Genomic DNA, 12,967 nt, shown 5'->3' on the forward strand with positions numbered 1-12,967 from the left:
TTGAGCACTGGCATTGCAAAGAACTGTTACCGTTGGCTCCCTCAAATAAAAGCGGTACTGCCAAAGAGCGAGGTGCCTTGCTCTCCATGACCGTGAGTACAGCACACGTGCGCAGTAGAGCGAACCAGTTCATGCTACGTGTTCAGCTTTGCAAACCAATAATTAAAAGGCACAGAGAAATGACAGAGGACATTGGTTCGGTCAGCAAGGTACTCCCTCAGCATCTACCACACTTTGCTCTCCTTGGATGAGTCTCCCACTCCTCAGGGCCTGGGCGATGGAGGTGTCTAAGAAAACTCTCTCAGAACTTTGCCAGTGTGCCATTGCCTCTGCTGGATTGGAGTTGTTTCTGTCTCTCCTGTAATCCTTGCTTTGCCAAAGAACTTTGTCTTTGACCTCTGCTGCCAGGCTTTTCAGTTGTGAATTATTTTAATAATTTCACAAGAAAAGCCTCTGGTCCTCCAACACTTTAGTACACCTGTCTGCCTCTGGAATAAGAGATTTAAAATTCTCCTTGTAATGTGGGTCTAGAAGTGTCACCAATCAGTATTGCTTGTCATCAAAAATTTGGAGAACACAAGGGTGATGAGAAAGGCAGCGTAACATAAACTCATTCATGCATGCAAGACTGGTATCAGGCAATACTTCTGTTTCCTTACTAAGAGGACGTGTGACCATGCTCTCCTCCTTGTTCTCAAGCCTCCACAACTTTCCACTTACCTCAGAACTATCTTTGTAAATACATCATCATTGTAAATACACTCCTGTAGTTTTTATCTCCCCCACCTCATTGTAGATTGTAAGTTGTCATGAGCAGGATTTTTTTTGTTTAATTATTGTTATTGTTATTACTTACTGTAGATTGTAAGTAGTGTTGAGCAATACCTTCCGATATTTGAAAGTATCAGAATCGGATTGGATCGGCCGATATCCCAAAAATGTCGTATATCGCCGATACCGATACCCGATACCAATACAAGTCAATGGGACACAAATATCGGAACGTGATAGGGAGCGATCCTGGATGGTTCCCAGGGTCTGAAGGAGAGGAAACTCTCCTTCGGGCCCTGGGATCCATATTCATGTAAAAAATAAAGAATAAAAATAAAAAATATGGATATACTCACCCCTCCGACGAACCCTGGCTGTCACCGCTGCAAGCGTCTGCCTCCGTTCCTAAGAATGCAGAGAGTGAAGGACCTTCGATGACGTCGCGGTCACGTGAGCGGTCACATGAGCGGTCACGCGACCAATCACAAGACCGCGACGTCATCGCAGGTCCTACACTCACTGCATTCTTAGGAACGGAGGCTGCCGGTTGCACCGCTGAGTGCCAGGGGCCGTCGGTGGGTGAGTATATCCATATTTTTTATTTTTATTCTTTATTTTTTACATGAATATGGATCCCGATTCAGATTTCCGATATCCCAAAAATATCGGAACTCGGTATCGGAATTCTGATACAGCGAATATCGGGCGATACCCGATATTTGCAGTATCGGAATGCTCAACACTAATTGTAAGCTGTCACAAGCAGGGTCTTTTTATTTTGGTTTAATTATTGTATTTTTGTTAGAGTTTAACTTCGGACTGTTGGGTTTGAAAATGTTAAAATGTATATATGTTGGCGCTACATAAATAAATATTATAATTAGATTACAGAGATGCAGGATGAAGTTATTAATTATGGTGTCATTGATGCTCACCATCTTACTGGATTCCTCAAAATTTTGGAGGATGGTACATATATCTGGCATCCATGTCCACTATAGAGATCTTATGTGTGAAGTCCGAACTGAATATCGACGGCCTTGTTGATGATGGTAGTCACCATCACCAACTGCTCTCTTCTGCTCACAAATCCTTTCCAACATCAGCAGTGTAGAGTTCCAATGCGTGAGGACATCACACATCAGTTGGTGAGCCAGAAGCTGCAAGTGCTGATGAAGCACGGCAAGGGCGGACAAAGCTCTAGCTGACTTTCTAAAATGGGTACGCAGGGCGTCGTACTTTCCGTAGTAGATCCGGGAGCTCCATGTCACTTTTCATAAAGCATTGAACTTTGAGCTTAAGCACATGGGCCAGGAATGGATCATGTGTGAGCCCGCCTTGTCACAGAGCAGTCACCAGGTTCGGGCCATTGTCACACATGACCATGCCTGGCTGTAGGTTCACCAGTGTCAGCCACAGATCTGACTGCTCTTCAGATCTGTCCACAAATCTTCAGTAGTGATGAGAGAGCACTAAAATGCTCAGGAGCTCGTTGCTTGGGTCGAGCAAATTGGAATACTCAGGTATGGGAAACCCAAGTATTTTTACCATGATCCCCCCGGGGGTCCTTTTAAGGTCTAAAAATGTCTGAAAATGATGGAAACACTACTCAAATGACATGGGAACATTATGGGGATCGCCCCTAAAAGCATTTCTAACTCCTAGGTAAAGGAGCGGGTCTCCTAGACCTGTAAAGCCCATACATGCAGTGCATGGGCTGACAAACATTTCCCCAAGGGGGATACATTTTTTTTAAATTATGCTATGGGCATCATAGACACGCTTGCCAAAAAATGGACTTCCTGTAGCGGCACAGAAGACATTAAGCCTGGTGATCTAGTGGTGGAGAATGAGGAGACATTGCTGAAGGCCTCATTAAAAACTAGGCCCAATTTAAAAGAGCAGGTCTCCCAGACTTCTCATGCCCATACACGCAGTGCATGGGCTAACAAACACTTCCCCATGGGGGGTACATTTAAAAAAAATATAATATGGGCATCATAGACACCCTTGCAAAAATTTGGACTTCCTGTAGCGGCACAGAAGATGTTAAGCCTGGTGATCTAGTATGGACAATGACGAGACATTGCTGAAGGCCTCATTAAAAACTAGGCCCAATGTAAAGGAGTGTGTCTCCTACGCTTGTAATGCCCATACACGCAGTTCATGGGCTGACAAACATTTCCCCAAGGGGAATACATACAGTATATACTATGGGCATCATGGACACCCTTGCCAAAAAATTGACTGTCTGTAGCAGCACAGAAGGCGTTAAGCCTGGTGATCTTGTGGTGGAGAATGAGGAGACATTGCTGAAGGCCTCATTAAAAACTAGGCCCAAATAAAAGGAGCGGTTCTTCTAGACTTGTAATGTCCATACACTAAGTATATGGGCTGACAAACATATCCCCATGGGGGGTACAATTTTTAAAAATATACTGTTGATCTAGTGGTGGAGATTGAGTAGACATAAAGATAAATCATAATGAAACAAATAAGTAAAAAATGTGAATCCACTGATGAAAGTAAATAACAAAAGGGAGGGGCGAACACAGGTTCATAGACTTGAAGCCAGAATGTGTCCAATGAGATAAGTTTGTCCCTAGCAACAGCTCAGAGACAGGACTACAAATAAAAATATAATATAAAAGTCTTTGGATACTTTTCTATTGTAGAGGTATACACTACCTCATTAGAGGACTGTCCAGATATAGGGAAAATGGAAAATATAAAAATAAATGGGAATAATACACGTACATCTCTTTTTTATGACATTTCCCCCTGTGGGAGTGCTAGGGGTCAAGTTCCTGCCTCTGCACAGGGGGAATATCGGGCCATCTCCGCTGCGGTCTCCCATTTGTCTTCTGCTGCAGTGGAGTCTGCTCAGCGGAGACGTCAGTCCTAGCGTCTCGCTCAGTCTGACTCTGTACAAAGGGTTACTGCTGCTTTTCCAGCTTCTGCCATTGAAGCCAGTGCTGGGCAGCGGCGAGCAGACACTTTTGGGACTAAGTCCTGCTTTTCTCCTTCTGAGCATGCCCAGGGTAAGATCTCTCATTGGAGATCGAGGGTCACATGCTTGGATACTACAGCAAAGTCCATTGGTTCTCCAGGAAGGTCCTGAAGGTGCTCAGGCTCTGTGACAGCCTCTCATTGGTCCTTCTAGGAAGGTCTTATACTTGCTGCAGCTATAAAAGGCTCGCATGGCCGCACGGCTAGCATCAATCCAAATATGTGCTTTGCGCCAGTGTGGTCATGTATGAATGGATTCAGGGACCCGGCTGAAATAAGCCCCTAGAATACCGGCACCTCCGGTGAGGAGATTGCATGAACATATTCAGGGACCCGGCTGAAATACACCCCTAGAATTCCGGCACCTCCGGTGAGGAGATTGCGTTTGTGCATAACCACTGACTGCTATCAGTTCGGCAGCAAGCTTGTGCTCCTGTGAGGCTAACAGTGCGCAGTGCTTTCCTCTCACGGCTACTCTGTGAAGTTACAGAGCTAGTCTATACCGACAAACAGTGCCACCGTTCACTAGCAGCAGGTTCCTCCTGCACGGTGGACCCCGGGCTGTGAACGCACCATTTATAATAAAGAGCTATATTTACTCAGTGCGTTTTGCTAGCCGTAACAGGGAGTAACATTTGTTTTGGCTTCCAATTAGTAACGGGCATCATAAAAACACTCTTGCACCAAAACAATTGTGACTTTGGCATCACGGAATCTGTTCACCCTGGTGTTCTACTCATTGTGGATGATGAGGATGAGGATAAGGAGGAAGATAAAGACCAAATCTGGAAGTGTATACCCATGTGTGGTTGTGAAGAGGTGCACCTCCTCAAAAAAAAGAATGTATTAGAGGTTATGTTTCACTGCTGGTAGTTTTGCTCCCCTGCTGATGTCGGCATGGCAGGTGCTGCAAATGACCTGTTTGGGGTTATCGGCAGAGTCTTTAAAAAATAACCACACTCAGGAAGATCTAACAGTTCAAATCGCAACTACCCTCATGTTGGTGTTATGGGGAATGGATGCATGCCTTCTGTCTGTGGCCACCACACTGCTTCTTCCTGCCTGTTGGGGTGATATGCCTCCTTCCCCATGTGTGCTGCTGTCCTCACTCTGCATGTCCTCCTGCCAGGTTTGGTCAGTCACTATGTCATCCACCACCTTGTCTTCCACATCCGCACCCTGCTCCTCCTCCTGACTTTCTGGCAATTGTGTCTCATCATTGTCCACCCTTTGTGACACTTTCCCACCATCACCTTCGTGTGACCGTGGCTGGTCAAAGCTTAAGGCATCGCTACATGCGATCTCATGTCACCCCACTTCAAGTTGACCGGCCCGAGAGTACAGGATCTTGAAAGAAAAAGCTGAACAGCTCTTTGGAGTGTCCAAATGTGGTATCAGTTGTCTCAGGGCACTCAGCATGGTGTGAGGAAGGATGATCAGAGTGAGGAATATCCAGTCCACACTCACGGATACTCAGGCTTGACTGTGTGGAAGACATGCTGGTGGTGGTGGCTAAGTGACAGGAAACATTATCCACTATCCAACCAACAACTGTTTCACACTGCTCGCGCTTCAATAGTAGTGTGCTGCGATCCCCTAGAAACTGGGACAGGAAGCTCGAGCGAGAAGATGTGGGTCTTCGTTGTGACCCACATTCAGCTTGGCCACGGCCTCGTCCTCTGCATGCACCATCAGCATCACGTCCACTTCCCCATCCCTTGCCCCTTGCCTTGCCTATTTTAAATGGACTACTGAACTATTTCAAAAGCTCAACACAAATGTATTTATTTGGAGCAAAATTATATCTGATCAGTATGCCTTCAAAGCTACGATTTTTCCACCACAGATACACCAGGCCTCAGCCAGATATACCAGACTGTATAAAAAAAAATTTGGGGTGAATTTAAAAAAAAAAAGAAAAAAAGGAGACCAAGGCTAGCACACAGAACTATGATATGCATGCCTGAGATACTATGATTTTTCCTCCACAGATACAACAGGCCTCAGCCTGACATAACAGACTGCACAATTTTTTTGGGGGGTTGGAGAATTCTTAAAATAACAAAAAAGAGTGGAACAAGGCTAGCAGACAGAACTATTAAACTTATGTCTACGAAGGTACAATTTTTCCACCACAGATACACAAGGCCTCAGCCAGACATAACAGACTGTATAAAATATTTTTTAGGGGAGTGAAATTTTTTTTTAAAAAAAAGGAGACCAAGGCTAGCACACAGAACTATGATATGCATGCTGCGATACTACGATTTTTCCACCACAGATACAACAGGCCTCAGAATGACATAAACAGACTGTATATTTTTTGGGGGGGTTTGGAGAATTTTTAAAATAACAAAAAAAGAGTTTAACAAGGCTAGCAGACAGAACTATGAAACTTGTGCCTGCGAAGCTACAATTTTTCCACCACAGATACAACAGGCCTCAGCGTGACATCACAGGCTGTATAATTTTTTGTTTGTTTTTTGGATAATTAAAAAAAAAAAAAAATGGAACAAGGCTAGCAGACAGAACTATGAAACTTATGCCTGCGAAGCTACAATTTTTCCACCACAGATACAACAGGCCTCAGCCTGGCATAACAGACTGTATAATTTTTTTGGGGGGTTGGAGAATTTTTAAAATAACAAAAAAAGAGTGGAACAAGGCTAGCAGACAGAACTATGAAACTTGTGCCTGCGAAGCTACAATTTTTCCACCACAGATACAACAGGCCTCAGCCTGACATAACAGACTGTATAATTTTGGGGGGGGTTTGGAGAATTTTAAAATAACAAAAAAAGAGTGGAACGAGGCTAGCAGACAGAACTATGAAACTTATGCCTGCGATGCTACGATTTTTACACCAGCCGTCAGCCTCAGATAACAGACTGATATAAATGTGGCCTTGATTTGTTGGGGCACAAATAAATTGTGTCAACAAGTTGGCTATGACACAAAAAAAAAATATATTTTTTTTGGCGAACTCACATCTCGTGTCTGGGACAAGAAAAAAAGGTAGATTTGCAAGTTTTTAGATTTCAGTAACCCGGCTGTAGCAGGCAGCATGAACAAGCAAATAAATGTTAAAATAAGTGGGCCTCCACAGTCACCAGACCTGAACCTAATCAAGAAAGTTTGGGGTGAGCTGGAGCGCAGAGTGAAGGCAAAAGGACCAACAAATGCTTAGCATCTCTGGGAACTCCTTCAAGATTGTTGGAAGACCATTCCTGGAGACTACCTCTTGAAGCTCATCAAGTGAATGCCAAGAGTGTGCAAAGCAGTCATCAAAGCAAAAGGTGGCTACTTTGAAGAACCTAGAATTTAAGATATAATTTCAGTTGTTTCACACATTTTTGTTAAGTATATAATTCCACATGTGTCAACATTCATAGTTTTGATGCCTTCAGTGTGAATGTACAATTTTCATAGTCATGAAAATAAAGAAAAAATCTATAAATGAGAAGGTGTGTCCAAACTTTTGGTCTGTGCTGTGTGTATATATATATATATATATAGCTATATAGCTCTGGCAAAAATAAAGAGACCACCACATCAAACACATCTAATCCCTGTCATGGGCAACTCATTCTCCAGACCTGAGCCCCATTGAAAACCTCTGGAATGTAATCAAGAGGATGATGGATAGTCACAAGCCATGCAGCAAAGAAGAACTGCTTACATTTTTGCACCAGAAGCAGTGCGAAAGACTGGTAGAAAGCATGCCAAGACGCATGAAAGCTGTGATTAAAAATCATGGTTATTCCACAAAATATTTATTTCTGAACTCTTGTTGAGTTAAAACATTAACATTATTGTTTCTAAAAGATTATGAACATTTTTTGCATTATTTGAGGTCTGAAAGCACTTTTTTTTTAATTGTGACCATTTTTCTTTGTCAGAAAAAAATACAAAAGCTATTGCTTGGAAATTCGGAGACATGTTGTCAGTAGTTTATGGAATAAAAGAACAACTTACATTTTATGCAAAAATATACCTATAAAGAGAAAAATTAGACAAACTGAACATTTTGCAGTTATCTCTTAATTTTTGCCAGAGCTGTATATATATTTTGCTACAAGGGCATTCTGCTTGAAAAATGACCCCTTTCGTAGAGCTGGAAATATTTTTTCTGATCTCATAAGTTTTAGAGCCATCATGATTTTTAAAATATTTGGTTTTGATTAGATTGGCACATGCTTTACAAATCCCACTGGGATAAAAGGCAAAGTTATAATTTTTCTCATATTGGTCTTGTCTTTTTTGGGTCATAAGGACTATGTATTATAGTCTGCTAGATTGTGCGAACATTATTCTACAATTGATGGAATGGGCAAAAACATTTGTTTTAATGTAGGGTCTGTATAGAGAATAATCCAATGTTTTTTGATGAGGGAACCTGTCAACAGGATTGTGCACAGTTACCTATAAACAGAGTCAGGTTGGCGCCGTTATACTGATAAAAATGATACCTTGGTTGATAAAATCCATCTTGTGGTTGTTTTTTAATCTTTATTTTCACTTTTGAGTTCATGATTACAGATGAATGAATATGTTCGGAAAATGATCGCCAAACATAAATTCAGCACAAATATGGTACATTCGGATTCGGATCGGTAAAATGAGCATTTTTCTTAAAATTGGAATAAGTCGGTAACATTCAGTAAAAGAGCAGGAAAATAATTGCGTTGCCACTAAAGTATTTTAAAGCAGATGATAGAGAGGTAAATAGATAGATAGTTGGATAGATAGATAGCAAGAAAAAAAAGAAGGCAGCACTCCAATAGCTTCACGTAAATAGGCTTCAGAAAGGCTCAGTGTGAGCCAAAACGCCACCACGCCATGTTGGTCTGAATAAACCCACCTATTCACCTGAAACTATTAGAGTGCTATCTTCCTCTTTCCTTGTTATGGACTTGGGATATTAGATGAGCTGCTGAGGAGACCTGTGCACCCAGAATTGTAGTATTGTGTGCTCAAATTTTCATTTCTAGATAGATCGTCGTGCATAATTTGCAAAATGGGCAAAACAAAAATTGGAACAGAATCCTCAATTTACACAGAACATTATGTTCAGTGACTAAATGGTGGCCCGATTCTAAGGCATCGGGTATTCTACAATATGTATGTAGTTTATTTATGAATATTTAAGAATAATTCACTGAATACAAAGGATTTTCCAGGTAAAACATATACATTATCATTAAATTTTATTGCTCATAAAACTTAATACAACTGAACGAAATTATTAAACAGATCATCAAAATATGTAAACCATTACATGAGTATCTAACTGTATTTAAATAAATCATACGACGAAAGAAGTACATCGACACTATAATATATTTGTTAACAATATCAACCCAAAATATTTTTGTACACCACATTTCTTGTAAATGGTTCAAATCCCATGCCAATTCGCGGCCGGACTGCGCCTGTCGCTGATTGGTCATGGCCGGCCAGGTGTGACCAATCAGCGAAGCGCTTTTTAAATCCCGCTCCAATATCGCTGAAAAAATACAAAAATTATTGCTTGGAAATTCAGAGAAATGTCAGAAGTTTATAGAATAAAAGAGCAATTTACATTTTACTCAAAAATATACCTAAAAAGAGAAAAATCAGACACACTGAACATTTTGCAGTGGTCTCTTAATTTTTGCCAGAGCTGTATATATAAAGAATATGCAAAAATCACATTAATTTATCCAATAGTTAATGCTGTGAATCAATCACCCAAATTTAATATAAGAAGCAATCATAAAAAGGGATATATGGGGCATATACACTGCACAATCTATATAGGAGAAGAGGGGGTGTGAGTGTAAATAGCAACAATAGGCATTACATAATGGTGGTCTGATCGTGGTTCCCAGTTCAAGTGCGGTGCACATTCCGACACACATTTTGGAACTTAGTCCTTCGTCAAGACTTCATCAGAGACATAAAAATTTCAAACTGAGATCTCTCCTTCTGTATTCGGTTAGTAACATAAAATAATTTTTTTTTGTATGTAGTTGAGGCCTGTATAATCTATAAGATTGTCCGTGGCGTTGGAACGCCCTCTTTCCAACAGTTGCTGCTGGTAAGGTGCAGGTTTACTGGAGAAATATGGCAATCGTGTTATTACATGAACTGGTCCATAAAAGGGCCATGACAATGGTGGGAATGCAAATATACAACAGGATCAATAACAGGGCGTCTATGGGAAGTACGAGATCCAGGATCCAGCCTACAACGATTACTCATTTACCCAACACCAATTACCAGAGAGCGTTTGATGCTCATCAGAAGATAGGGAAGCCAAAAATGCACATAATTTAGAATGTAGGCTCAAAACAATTTCAAACTCAGATCTCGGCTGCTGTATCACGTTTGTAAAAAAAATGAAATTAATTAATTTTAATATGCAACAGCTCTGAACATAGAACAATTTCAATGCCACTAAATCAAAAGGTTGGATATAGCAGGCTGTATCACATTTATCAACAGAAATAAATAAATATTTTAATGTGCTTGAGGTCTGCAGACAGCTTCAGATCACCGCCACAAAATGACAACATGGGATATGGCGGGCTGAGTCACATTCAGCAACAGAAAAAAATATTTTTTGTATGTGCATTAGGTCTGCAGACAGTTTAATATCACCAAAGCACACAATGACAAGGTGGGATACAGTAGGCTTCTTCACATTTAGCTAGTAAAAAATATTATTTAGAATGCTATAATCATGCATGGAACACAATAGAAGCAATGCACAACACAGTTGTAGGACTTGTGACCTGCTGGCTTTGTCTGTGGACCTCAGTAATGGAACAAAAAAATGCTGGAAGGTAAATTTAACAGCCACACTGGACAGTAGCTAGCTTCACTATCTGACTGATATACAACCATCTAGCTAACTAGCTAAAATCTGAGATACAGCAGGTTTTTACACATTTAGTTAGTGAAAAAAATATTATTTAGAATGCTATACTTGTGCATGGAGCACAAAAGAAGCAGTGCACAACACATTTGTAGGAAATGTGCCCTGCTGGCTTTGTCTGTGGACCTCAGTAATTGCAAAAAAAACAAAACTGGAAGATAAATTTAACAGCCACACTGGACACTAGCTAGCTACACTATCTGGCTGATATACAACCGCCTAGCTAAGTGGCTAAAATCTTGCCAACGTTGGTACCAGCCTCAGGAGCAGCTTCTCTGCAATGCTACAGTGTTAAAATGGTGCTAAAACAAGATGTCCACTATTTATATGGAGAGGAACATGTGATTTCAGCAGCCAATGACACAAGCCATTGTGTCATGACATTGTGGGTTTTTCCTGCTCCCTGATTGGATAGCCACAATGTGCATACATAAAGTTCGGGGGAAAAATTATTTTTTACAAGAATGCCTCTGAGCTCTGCAAACCCCCTCCCCTCATCAAACAGGTGCCAAACGCTCACCATACACCACCATTATCGTTGCTAAAAAGCTGAAAATACTTTTATGACAACGCTAATATTTTCCCTCACTTTTTACCGAATGTTACCCTTTTTTTCCAATTTCATAAAATTTTGCTTGTGTTCAAGACCATGAATCCAAATGTATCATATTCATGCCAAATTTATGCTTGGCGATCATTATCTGAACAAAGTCGCTCATCAATAGACAGGATAGAAGAGATATATTACATACAGTAAATACAAATAGAATAGGTAGATATATAGCTCTGGGAAAAATTAAGAGACCACTGCAAAATGTTCAGTTTGTCTGATTTTTCTCTTTATAGTATATTTTTGAGTAAAATGTAAATTTTTCTTTTATTCTATAAACTTTTGACAACATGTCTTCGAATTTCCAAGCAATATTTTTTGTATTTTTTTTCTGAAAAAGAAAAATGGTCAAAATTTAAAAAAAAACCAGGGCTTTCAGACCTCAAATAATGCAAAGAAAACAAGATCATAATCATTTAGAAACAACAATACTTATGTTTGAACTCATCAAGAGTTCAGAAATAAATATTTTGTGGAATAACCATGATTTTTAATCACAGCTTTCATGGATCTTGGCATGCTTTCCACCAGTCTTTCACACTGCTTCTGGCACAAAAATGTAAGCGATTTTTCTTTGCTTGATGGCTTTTGACAATCCATCATCCTTTTGATTACATTCCAGAGGTTTTCAATGAGGTTCAGATATGGAGATTGGGCTGCCCATGACAGGCTTTTTATGTGGTGGTCTTTTAATTTACAGCTCTGGCAAAATACACTGGTTGTGTACTGTATAGTACAGAGCTGGGATAGACTCTGTGCAGTGTTGTTGTTTTGGTCATTTTGGATTGGCAGTACACCATATGAGGCTGTATTTTGTATAGGGCTGTGATTTCTGTTGTTTGGCCTTTGTACTCTCAGAGTGTCAGTGGACACTGCTGTAGTTACATAAGTTGTGTTAATTCCAAAGTGAAAAATAGGCAGGCTGTGCGAATCCTTGTATGTATGTCTATAGGTACCTTCACACGAAACGACATCGCTAGCGATCCGTGACGTTGCAGCGTCCTCGCTAGCGATATCGTTTCGTTTGACACGCAGCAGCGATCAGGATCCTGCTGTGATGTCGCTGGTCGCTGAATAAAGTCCAGAACTTTATTTGGTCGTCCGATCGCTGTGTATCGTTGTGTTTGAAAGCAAAAGCAACGATACCAGCGATGTTTTACACTGGTAACCAGGGTAAACATCGGGTTACCAAGCGCAGGGCCGTGCTTAGTAACCCGATGTTTACCCTGGTTACCAGCGTAAAAGTAAAAAAAACAAACAGTACATGCTCACCTGCGCGTCCCCCAGCCTCTGCTTCCTGACACTGACTGAGCGCCGGCCCGAAAGTGAAAGCACAGCGGTGACGTCACCGCTGTGCTGTTAGGGCCGGAGCTCAGTCAGTGTCAGGAAGCAGACGCTGGGGGACGCGCAGGTGAGCATGTACTGTTTGTTTGTTTTACTTTTACGCTGGTAACCAGGGTAAACATCGGGTTACTAAGCGCGGCCCTGCGCTTAGCAACCCGATGTTTACCCTGGTTACCCGGGGGCCTCGGCATCGTTGGTCGCTGGAGAGCGGTCTGTGTGACAGCTCTCCAGCGATCAAACAGCAACGCTGCAGCGATCGGCATCGTTGTCGCTATCGCTGCAGCGTCGCTTCGTGTGAAGGTACCTTATGAGAA

Source organism: Ranitomeya variabilis, chromosome 4 (genome assembly GCF_051348905.1).
Source record: "Ranitomeya variabilis isolate aRanVar5 chromosome 4, aRanVar5.hap1, whole genome shotgun sequence".
Taxonomy (NCBI): domain Eukaryota; kingdom Metazoa; phylum Chordata; class Amphibia; order Anura; family Dendrobatidae; genus Ranitomeya; species Ranitomeya variabilis.